This window comes from Dipodomys spectabilis, unplaced genomic scaffold (genome assembly GCF_019054845.1).
Source record: "Dipodomys spectabilis isolate Male_0828 unplaced genomic scaffold, ASM1905484v1 ptg000125l, whole genome shotgun sequence".
Classification (NCBI taxonomy): Eukaryota; Metazoa; Chordata; class Mammalia; order Rodentia; family Heteromyidae; genus Dipodomys; species Dipodomys spectabilis.
The window spans coordinates 22,006,127-22,018,928 of record NW_024870802.1 but is presented as its reverse complement, the minus strand read 5'-3'; positions in this window follow the sequence as shown (position 1 = coordinate 22,018,928).

The following is a 12,802-nucleotide window of genomic DNA, read 5'->3' as shown; positions in this document are numbered from 1 at the left end:
TTGCCCACTGAGAAAGTGCAGTGCAACATCACAGCAATCTCAAAGATGGGAATATACAGCCTTAACTTGATTAACTTAGTTAACCATGCTTCATCCCACCTCTCCAAAAGCAGTCTTAAATTACTGAGACTATAAAACCCTTCTCAAAATAGTTTCTGGATATAACAGCATGGGAGTTTGTTGCGAGGTATAGCTTATTTTTTCTTCCAAAGTTGGGTATTCTGAAGACACTAAGTCTCTTATCTAGATCATGTGGACTGAACCTAAAAGTAGGGAATCTTACCTGCAGAACTAAGAAAAAAGAACTAACGTGATTTCTTATGTGCCAAAAGCATGATTAACTAACTTTGTTTTAATATTAAAAATTTGCAACCTACGCAAGTCTTAAACCAGAGTTACCTGAATCCAAACCACAGGCTCTTAATACTTCCTTATGTTATCATTTGCATGATACTTGTAAAAAATCCCAGACTAGATTGCCCAAAATAGGGAATCTCAGAGCACTTGAGCTAGATGGTAAGTAAGAACAGAATTTAGGGTTGATTTCAAATGAGTAAGTATATTAAAATAGAATCATGTCAAAAGAACTAGATGGAAAAAAGGAGTGGCTGAACCAACAACTGAGATTGAAGTGGGTTTTGCCAGTTCTGAATAGGAGTGTACATCTGTATGTAAAAACAGGCTACCCAAGTTCTGAGTCAAACCAAGTGGGCAGAGCAGAGCCAGGTCTGCCAGCCTGGCTGGTATTTATCAAACCATTCGATCCACAGGTGTGTCGTGATGGTTCTTCCACAGCTGTATCACCTAAGTAAGATATCTGCTAGTCCCCTAGTTGACTCTAGCCAACACAAGTCATCACAATGAGGTTCTTCCCTGAAACATTAGAGTATTACACAAATTTCAGCAGAATACCCCTTCTATATGAGCACAAAACTTTGGAAAGTCAGGAGAATAAGCACCTTCCTTTGTCTTCCTAACTGAGATCTCTTTCCTGTGGCTGAATATTTCCATACCTTTTGAGTTCGATCTTCCATACCCAGCACTGGCAGTACTGTTTCCAAATGCTGCATTGGGCCCACCAATAAAGTCTCACATGGATCTGGAAAGTTAGTGAAATGAACCAGTTCTCCATAGGACCTTCTTCTCTAAAATATTATTGAGATTACCAGTCATGACAAAGATCATTCTGACAAAAACATCGCTTGTTTCTAGAGCACGTTACTTTGTTTTGGAATGCTTTTACCCTTCCTTTTTAGTATTTGAGAGGTTTAGTATTTGAGAGGAATCACTGTGAAAAGACTGTCCTTATAATGTTTAAACAATGGGAGTTCCAAAAGTTGCTCAACTCTTTTTTTAATATATATGTTTTTTATTGTAAAAATACCATACAGAGTGGTTACTGTGCTAGTCTAAAGTTATTCAATTTTGTTTTTTGTTTGTTTGTTTTTTGTTGATCATGGGACTTGAACTCTGGGCCTAGGAGCTGTCCCTCAGTTCTTCAGCTCAAGGCTAGCACTCTACTACTTGAGCCACAGTTCTGGTTTTCTGGTGGTTTATTGGAGATAAGAGTCTCACAGACTTTCCTTTCCCAGGCTGGTTTTGAACCACAATCCTCAGATCTCAACCTCCTGAGCAACTAGGATTATAGGAATGAGCTACCAGCACCTGGCAGTCATTCAGTTTTGACTCTAGCACAGTTATTTTCTATAAAGTAAAGCTGTCAATTTCTGCCTACTCCATATGCTGGCATGAAGACTGAAGATGTATGCAACCCGTATTTGCATTGCATAGCATTTAAACATAGGCCATTAGTTGTTTAAGTTTGATTCATAACTCCATTATTATATTTACATCAGATTTGTGTCCGAAAATGAAGACTATGTGAGTGCCATTATAATTGGGAGGTCTTGAAATCATGCATTAAAAGAATTTAATTTTATAATTTATATTTTATTATCTTTAAATAGTTATACAAAAGGATTTTAAGCAACTAGATTAATGATACCTCTTTAATCATTCTCCATCTATACAACCCCACTCATTCACATTGAACAATTTTAGCACAATGCCAGTTACAAGAAAAGATATTGATAACTGTTATTGCTTTAAAATACTATGTAAAGCTGGGCGCTGGTGGCTCACACCTGCAATCCTAGCTTCTCAGGAGGCTGAGATCTGAGGATCGTGGTTCAAAGCCAGCTGGGGATTTGTTGTTGGGGGATTTAAGTTTTTGAGTTTCAGGTATATTTGAGATATGAGACCCTTGTCCATTGTATGGCTAATGAGGATCTTCTCCCAATCCATGAGCTTTCTATTTCTTGCTAGCTATGTTCTTTGCCATGCAGAAGCTCTGCAACTTCATGCAATACCATTTGTCAAACCTTTTTTTGATTTGTTGTGTTTCTGGGTCTCTATTAAGAAAAATTTGGACTGTGCCAAGGAGACCTAGGCTTTCTCTTATTCCTTCCTGTAATGTTTTCAGGGTGTCTGCTTTGACTCCGAGGTCTTTGATCCATTTAGAGTTGAGCCAGGCACAAAGAAACACAGGTCCCATGGTTTCCCTTACTTGCAATAGCTAATATATATCTGAGACAATCAGAAAAGGTCAGATAAGATGATATTAAGCAAAATGAACCCCAAGATAAGGACACAAGTGTCTTTTTTCCTTTCTTGCTATTGTTTCTAACATATTTATAAGGTACCATGTGATTTTTTGTTGCTTTGTATGTCCCTTTCCCACGGTATAACCCCTATTTTCATTGTATTTGATATTGGTATAATTTAGGGAGTGGAATGGAAAAAACAAATTGTTTAACTAGGGATACAGGTTGACCTATTGCAACAATGAGATGTACAAGACACTATGTCGAAAAATGAACTTTACAATTTGGGCGGGGGGTGGGGAAAAACAAAGGAAGAGGCAACAATGCTTGATAAGGAATGTATTCATTACCTTGCTCATGTGATTGTAACTCCTCTGTACAGTATTTTCACAATAAAAAACTTAGTAAAACAACAACAACAAAAAAAGCCAGCTGGGGCAGCAAAGTCCATGAAATTCTTATCCCCAGTAAACCACTCAGAAAACCAGAAGTAGTGCTGTGGCTCAAGTGGTAGAGTGCTAGCCTTGAGCTTAAGAGCTGAAGGACAATGTCCAGGCCCAGAGTTCAAACACCATGACTGACAAAAAAAAAAAAAAAGATAATTATGTAAAGATAACAGATTACTTTATTTCTTAATATATTTTCATCATGACCATAATCCTATTTGGAAAAATATAATTCCTAATTTACATAGGAATACAATTTTACCAAGATATAAAGTGATATATACAAAGTCATTTATGTGTGCATGTATATGTGCAAACAAGTGTATCTGTATATATTGCTGATTATTGAACTCAGTCTTAAACAAACATGCTAGACAAGTGCGCTACCTATTGTGCTACACTGCTGGTCCTTTTGTTATTTTAATTTTTGAGATGGGTTCTCATGGCTACATTATTTTCTTAGCTTTTCTTTTCTTTGTAGCATTTTTTCATGCATTTTTAGTTTTATTATAAAGGCAATGTCCAGAGAGGTTATAGTTATATAAGTCAGATAAAGAGTACATTTTTTGAACATTATCACCTGCTCCCTCACACTCTCCCAGTTTTTCTCTCCTATCCTCTCCCACAAGTTTTATAGTTCATTTTCAAAATGCTATCTATTGAGTACTACTGGTGCATTTGACTTGGCTAATCTCAAACTCAAGATCCTTTGCCTGTACTTCCCAAGTAGCTGGGATTAAAGGTATGTACAAACCTCATTTGGTTTATAAAGTTATTCATAATCACAAAATGTGTTTCTTTGCCTTATTAGATGTGGATATACTTAAATCTTAATCTTAACAGAATTCTCTCTGAAATTTTTAAGCTCTAGATTTTACCAAGGGCCCAGGGATATAGCTTAGCAATAGAGAATATACGACTCAAATAACAGACCTTCAAACTTGATTAATTCTGACACTGTCCTATCTTTCACAAGGCAGTTTTGCCAATACAATACTTTTTGACTAATGTTTTGCCATTGATTTAGTCAGTTAAAGAAACTAATGCTTTATCCAGTGGCGTGATTCCTTCTGTGGGAGGAACAGATAAAGTAGTATGGAATGTTTGAATGGAACTGTGGGATTCATAGTTTGTGGTTTCCTACTGTATGCCAAATTTTATATAAGACGCATTATCATCTATGGTCCCTCAATTGTCTATGAGTTAGATATTTGTATCCTGATTACTCATAAGCAGAAGCTAAGTACTAGAAATAATTAAGTCAAGGGCAATTCAAGTTCAAAGAGCAAATAGCTAGCTGTTTGCTCTAGTTGCCAATAGTTTTTCTAAATGATCCTGAGGTAAGGATCTAAATGTAGATAGAATCATATGTGTGTGAAAGGTGACAGGATATAGCAGATTCGAATGGTTTAGGCACATGCTTCTCAAAGCATGAGAAGATCATGAAAGGCTGAAGATCATAGAAGACATCTCAGAGAAGAAGAAGATGAACTAGATTGTAAATGAAGTCTTGAGATATCTGTCGACCAAAAAGGAAAGTAGAGTATGATGTCTGAAGAGCATCCCTATGAACTTGGTTGGATCTCAGCTTCTGGTTGGCTCTGGCTACACTGGACTCGTATCACAATTTCATTCACCATCACCCAGGTACACAGTTGATGATCAATAAATAATCAAGGCTTGGAGTGTCCTCTCTGACAAAGCAGTGACTGGATCTTGTAGAAGTTGGAATGTAACTTCATGATATAATTAATATATCTTTGTCAAAGACTCATTTCTCAGGAAGTTCTTAACAGAAACAAGGAGGCTATGGATGTGATCATAAAAATAAAATCTGAGCCTTATCAGTGAAGGCTGACTGGCTGCATACTAAAATATTCACAGGAAAGCATGGCAGGTCATATCAGCACATCCTGGCATCAGTCTTGTCACAGTTCCAAAAATGACTTAACTGCATTTGTACATGCTGAGTCTTGAACCTAAACTTATGAAAATCTACAGAGCATAGATTAAGATGCATGTCTATAATTAAAGTTAAAACATGTAACTACCAAAAAGAACAGGATATTCTAGTATGAGAATACTCCTCGTATATATACGCACAAACCAAGTAGGAAAGTTTATGGTTTGGTTAAAAACTGTCACCTCCATAATCCTTGAACTTCAATGAGCCTCTTCTATGAGGAAATAAGAGTCTATGAAAAACACTCTCATTTAATATTCATGATAACCTTCTTCATTCTTCTATATAGATTAGGCATCTGAAGTCTAGAAATACAGAGAAAATGTGTCCTAAACTATTAGTACTCTAGAATCTGAATAGTTATGCCCAAGCTTTGAATAGTTATGCTATAATGTTATAAGTGTCTATTAAGAACTAGCTAGGTATTTAAAACAAGAGAAGAAAGGCAAGCATTATTTCCATGTAACACAACTTACATAGTAATTTTAGAAAGCAACTAGATACTCTAAAGCTACTTACCTAGTTAAATACTTAATTGTAATTGCGATGAAGTCACTAAAAGAGAGTTACATTGGAGTGCACAAGGAAATTTCTGAGGACCTGATTTTTTTCTCAGATAAGGTACATCTGCTATATATTATATGACAAACAGGTGACAAGTAGCTAGGCTTAATGGAGAATACTCCATGAGCCAGAGGAGAAATGGGGCTAGATGAGCTTAAACAAGTAGACTTTAGACCTTGCTGGCACTTATAAGGATTTTTATTGCATTCATTGAAGGGTTTTAATTTCAAGAGTAGTTAAACATAATCTTATGTGTAATTTAAAGTGATGACAGTAGCGTCAATGTGGAGAATGAATTGGGTGCTTCAGGAACTGGAAGAAGACTGAAGTGGTGTTAGCAGAGGTGACACAGGACTTAGGTTACTATATGACCACCTGTCAACACAAAATTAGTCACAATTCTGTATTGGGATAATTTGTGCTGAGATTTATGGTCTCAAAGCAAAAACTCTCAGGAAAGCTGCTACAGATATGTATACATATTTCACTATTTATAGAGTTAGCCTCACTATTTACAATCTAGAAAACTGTCAAACAGATAAATGACAGCATAATTAAGTTAGTCACAGGAAATGTCAAATCATTTCCAGAAAACTGTTAAATAATAATTTAATGCTTGTTCTTTACTACTGTCAATATGACTGGCTATTTTTTTAGATCTGTTGACTTCAAAAATTGGTGAATATGGTGCTTTGATAAAGAATTCTAGTAAAGTCATTTATACAAATACAGTTTTAGGTGGACATTAAGACCCTGATCTCTATTTCCAAGTCAGAGTCAATTGGATTAAAAGATGTGCAAAGATTCAGAGAGAAAGAAGTTTAGGATGTGAATACGCAAATCCAGTTAAATGTATGATACAAATTGGAGTGAAAACTATGTGAAAATTTGTCTAGTGGAAGAAAATGGGTAGGGGAAGAATAAGAAAAGAAAGGCACAAGAAATTGTTTTGCTACCAGTCAGACATGGTTATTAAATATTGAACATGTGCCCAATACTCACTGAGATGTGCAGAAAGTATAACTTTTTGTGCCAAAGTGTAACTTCAAAGACTGAGGTTGAATAAAGAATGGTCAATATCTTATTAATGATGACATTATTATGCAAAATATACTTTTATACCTCAACATAAAAGTACCAATTTATTTTTAATAGAATTGGTTTGAACAGCATATATTATTAAATTTTATTTTACTTAGTTCTGTAGGCTTTTTAATGTAAAATCTAAATTATTGATGTAGTTCATATTTTATTTTTATTGTATAATGCTGGTATAGTCAAAAGGGTAAAGTAATTCTCCTCTAAATCATGGGTAGAATGATCATTTGTAGAAAATTTTGAGTAATTGTGTTTGTAAGATTTTTTTGACTTTATGACTAAGTGAGCAAATTCAAACTATATGGAAGAAATGAACTTCTTTCAGTCTTTTGAAAGTTCATTTTCATACTAATGAACTTTACTATCATTTTTATAAAGAAAAGAAGGAAGGAAGGAAAATAGGAAGAAAAAAAGAAGGGAAAATAAGAGTAAAACAATGAAAAAGGAAAGCAGAAAATCGAAGAGAAGCACCAAAGCAAAGAACAAGGCAAAAAGGGAAAGGAAAAAGGAAAAGAAAAGAAAGCCACTTCTGGGAACCATGCCTGTAATACTTGGGAGGCAAAGATCTGGAGGACTGATTTGAGACCAGCCCAGGCAAAAATCTCACTCACAGTTAAGTCCTCAATGAATAATTAAGATCAATTTTATTAATATAATTGTCCTTATTACTAGTCCACTATCACTGAGCCATATTCTCTGAATGTCTAGATGTACCCATTATTTATATATTCACTTACACATAGTGGAAATGAGACAAATATGAAATCAACATTCTGAGGCTAAAAGTCATGTACTTATTTTTAAGAAATTGTTGAGATTGGCAGAAATTGTTGAGATTGATTTAACATTAATTTCAGAAAACAAAGTATGAACTTGGGAAAAACATATAGCCACTGTCATCTCTCTGAATATTCTTTACTTCCCAATTTGAGTGAGACTATACCTAAATCCAGATTCAACTTGATTGCCTAGATAAGTCTTTTCTGTGTGATATTTTTCTCAAAGAATCTCCATGTGAATATACCGCCTACAGATATTTATATACGAAGCATGCTATAAAGAATACCATTCATGAATTGTCTTTATTAAGCAAGATGAGTGGGTAAACCTGCTTGGAAGAGGAGAGAAGATGACATTGTTTTCTTTTGATTCAATGGAATGATCCTTCCTCTTTGTTCTCAAACGGTTTTGACTTTTGCCTTAAACACATCTAGATCCTGTGTGCTACTGGATGCCAACATTTGGAGTAATAACTCCTCTTTAAATGTAAGTGCTATCTTTTTTTGAAGCTGATCATTTTGGACTGCCATGGGTGTGTGTTCAACTAGCTCTTTAAAAGAAAGTTGTAGTATGTTGTTAATAGTTTACTTGATATTAATATTTTACTTTCAGTCCAACTTTTTACCCATTTCTGTCTTCTACTTCTTTATGGTATCCATGTTTTTGAAGATGGGTGTAGTTGATTGGTAGTGAAATGCTAGTCTCATTGTTAGCAACACTTAAAATAAGATAATAATAATGATCCACTGAAAAAGCCAATCTCAAAATAAAAAATTTCTTATAGCAATCATGAAGATTGATAATTTTGCTTGATGAGTAAAGGAATAAAATCTTAACTTGTATTTTAAAGTTTTTCCATAAACTAAAATTTACTATTAATCCTAATCACGAATTGATTTGCTCACATATTAACACATATTCAACTATGTAACCTTATAATTTTATTAAGTCCTATTTGAATTAAAGAATGAAAACCGGATTTGATTAATTTTCTAGGGAGAGAGTGACAAATTGTAAGTTTTTGTTCATTTATAGTCTTGCAGGACAAAATTTGTCTCAAAGGTACAAGGTTTTAAATTGTATGTTCACTTTCCCACTAGTTTCTATGTTGTTGTTATTGCCAAATATTTTTAATATATTTTATTGTAAAGATACTGTACAGAGGAGTTACAGTTACATGAGTAAGGTAATGAGCACATTTCCTATCGAACATTGTTACTCCCTCCTTTGTTTTTGCCCTACCACCCACTTCCCCAATTCCTCCCTCCCCTACCCCCAAAGTTGTAAAGTTCATTTTCAACATAGTGTCTTGTACATCTCATTGTTCAACCTGTATCCTTGTTTCAGCATTTTTTATTTCCCTTCCCCTCCCCAAATTAGAAAAAAATTGTATATACAAGATGCAGGGCACTGGAATCAAATAGAGTGACAACAGGGGTTATACCAGGGGAGAAGAACATACAAAAGAAACAAAAATAATCACATAGCACATAAAAAATAACAACAACGAAGATAAAACCTCTTGTGTCCCTATCTTGGAATTCATCTCACTTAGCATCATCTTATATGATCATATTTACATAACTTTTGATCTTTTCTGCTTGTCTGGTAAGATTATCCTAGATATATACTAGTTATTGCAAATAAAGGAAACTGTGGGACCTATGTTTCTTTGGGCCTGGCTTACTTCACTTAATATAATTTTTTCCAAGGCTTTCCACTTCCTAATAAATGGGGTGGTGTCATTCTTTCTGATGGAATTGCCAAATATTTTTAACTTTGTGTTATATTCAAGGGAAAATTAATGCTCCTTTAACACTAAGTCACTTGTTAAGAGACAATATTCTGTATATTAAAATTAAACTATACAACTTGTGGGTAGGGGTGGGAGAGAAAAACTGGAAGAGAGGGAGGGAAAAGGTGACATTGTACTCATTATCTGACTTATGTGACTGTAGATTCTTTGTAAATCAACTTTATAATAACAATGAAAAAATAAAAATTTTAAAAGAGACAATATTCTTTATCTGGATGTGGTAGTGCATACATATAATCCCAGTACTTCAGAGTTAGAGAGAGGACCATGACTTGTAGCCAACCAGAGCATAAAGCATAAGAATTTATGTGAGGAGACAGCCAAAAAGGCCTAACAGACTGGGACCATGCTCAAATGAGCCCAGTAGGGCACTTGCACAGTAAGTAGTAAGCCCTGAGTTCGATCCCTGTACCGGTAAAAAGAAAGTATTTAGAGAGAACAAAGCAATCAATCAAACAAACACATAAAAAGGACAAGACATTGTTAGAGCAAATGTGTTTCTAAACAGAAGATTGGTAGAAAAGTATCAGTCATTTTCACTGTTAAAGATCCAAGTTCAACCATGTATTCTTATCCTTCCTGATACATTGTTTGAGCAATATTAATTAAGTAATTTGCTCACACTGATAGAGTTATTGAATCAAATCCAGTTCTACTACTACCTAGTTTTATGAGCAAATAAGTAACTAATTGGGCTTCTAGAGAAAAGAATCTATTTTTATTACATAGACAAGGAAGAAAATTCAATTTATTTCATTTTAATCAACATAAATATTAACTATATAATATATAATATTAAATATAATGGCTCTCATGACCTACAACGATATTTGTCATTATATTTTGTGATATTGATATCTATAAATATCTTGTATGCTATAATAAAATGAATAATATGTGTTACCTATAATGACATATGCATTAATAGACATTATACCTAATATTACATAAATACTACTACATGTAATAATATACAATATTTATTTAATAATATAGTAAATACTTGCTATAAGAACAAGCTTATATGTGAGAATAGTGGTGAAATATTGTCAAAATGTTAGCCTTGTTTATTTAATATGACTATTTTTATACAAACTAAAGAAGCTGAAGAATTCCTCAAGTTATTGACAGCCCTCAAAGTTGTGAGAGGAATATATTAAAGGCATAGAAATTCCTTTTGTGGTTTGAGCCTGTCCACAACTACAAAAGCATGAGAAGTGAGGTATGTTTGTGTTATTTATGCCTTAAGTCATGACAACAAATCAACATGAATGGTAATAGTTCATTCTACAACTCGCTAAGAGTTCACTAGAGTTTTTTTCAGAAGGGATTGTTTCAAAGTCATAAGCCATGAGGCATATTCCAGACAATTCTATACACCTCAACTATCAAACTGTCAATCAGAACAAAACCTGTTTTGAATCATTCCCAAAAACTGGATATATAGAATGGTGTATAAAGACTGGAATTGAGTGGTATATAAATTTCCCTGTTAAAGAAGCTTAATGGTTCCTTTTACTGCACATTTATTTTAGTGCCAGGAAATTTTCAACTCACCTGGAATAGATCCAAGACTCGGGATAAATGTGGATAATACCTTTAATTCTGAAAGGATTTGAGGATGGCAAATAGAACTGAAACTCTTAAAGCGCTCTGGGTGACAACACAATTTTCCCAAACTCTCACTGCTCAAAAATGGAAGCAGTTGAGTTAGTGCCTTCAAGCCTTTGTCTCTGTAGGCATTAAAAACGTGGAACAGAAAAATCAAGGCGTTTATGCCTCTATTGTGTGACTGTGCGTAATTGAGAGCGAAATGTTCCTCATCTTTCCACATCTCCATTTCTACCTTGTTTAAAGCAGAGTGGTTAAATCATTTCTGGGCGAAATCACAGCTGATTGCTGCCAAAGTCGACCAAGATTCAACTCCTTTAAATATATGACTCAGTTTCCTCTGTCACTGCTAGTTGCAAGCTCCTTCTGGTCTGTCAGGATTCACACGGCCTCCTTGACTCCCTGAGTTTCAATCATGCACTTCCCTGCACGCTATATAGTTGACACCAATACTTTCACATACGTTCCTGTAGTTTATCCACATTCTTGAGTTGTAGGGTTGGGATCGTTCCTGTTGTTTATCTGCGGGGTTGTCCATTAGGATCCTGAGTGCATTCTACTGCCCGTTTGATATACTGGTTTGAAAATGTTACTGAACCCTCCCAATAATGACAGACACTTAGTGCAAACGTGGATGACTCAGCCAAACTGGTTACTTGGCCTCCTGTAATCTCGTTTCCCAACTCCAAGTGCCTCACTGCCTGTGGTATGTCAGGGAGCCGCCCTGGGCAGGGCGCAGCCCCAGCTTTCCTCATTTCCACAAGCTTCCTATTTCCCCATCTCTCTTAACTTCTAACTGTCACTGCAGCCGTAGCTCACTCGTCAGCCTGATGTCCAAAGCAAAAGTTTGGAGATTCCTAATCAGTGTGGAGTCCTCAGGAACAGGTGAAGGTCACCTGACTAGGTAAGATGGAGATTCATTGCACTGGACAGGCAGGATAGAGCGGATGGAAGGAGCATCCTAGACTTGGCATGGTGGTTCTGTGGCCGTAGGCAGATCTTAGTTTTCTCTCAGCCTTTTGTTTTGTTTTGTTTTTAATTGATAGGAAGAAGATAATATTAGTAACAACATCATGGAGTTTTTTTTTTGTTTTGTTTTTTTTTGTTTTTTGTCGGTCATGGGGCTTGAACTCTGGGCCTGGCGCTGTCTCTCAGCTTTTCAGCTCAAGGTGAGTGCTCTACTGCTTGAGCCACAACACCACTTCCGATTTTCTAGTGGTTTTATTGGAGATAAGAGTCTCACGGACTTTCCTGCCCGGGCTGCCTTTGAACCATGATCCTCAGATCTCAGCCTCCTGAGTAGCTAGGATTGCAGGCCTGAGCCACTGGCACCCGGCATGGAGTTTTTATATGCTCAAATAGCATAGATGAAGCACTGAGGACAATGGCTAGCAAAAGGTAAGCGCTCTAGATACTATGATTAGCTTCAAAAATTGTACTGTTTTTAATATTGATGGATGTAAGATAATTTTTAAGTATGTACCGTATATATGAAAAAGTCTGCAACTTCAAAATTTAACTATGTATGGGTACTAATTTGTATCGATTTACTCTGATATTAAGCTCTTGCTCCTCAGAACAAAAAAAGAGAGAGATTTTATTAAGAACTCACACTGCACTAAATGTGCTATTTATGTCCCTTAATCTTTACTGGTAACACCTCCAGGAAGAATCTGTTGTTATCTTAATGCTACTAACAAAGGAACCAAGACACAAAGCTCTTAAATAACTTGCCCAGAGTCAGAAATCTTATTTGTGGTGAGGCTAGACTTCAAAGGTCATGCCTGTTGGCAATAGCAGTACTCAGATGCCCTCATGTTGTGGAGCCTGCTATGAAGAGTCAAGCTTTGTTTAGGTGTCTATACCAGGAATAATCCCATCACTAGAAACAGAACTAAATTTGTTTGCTTAGTGGAAACTC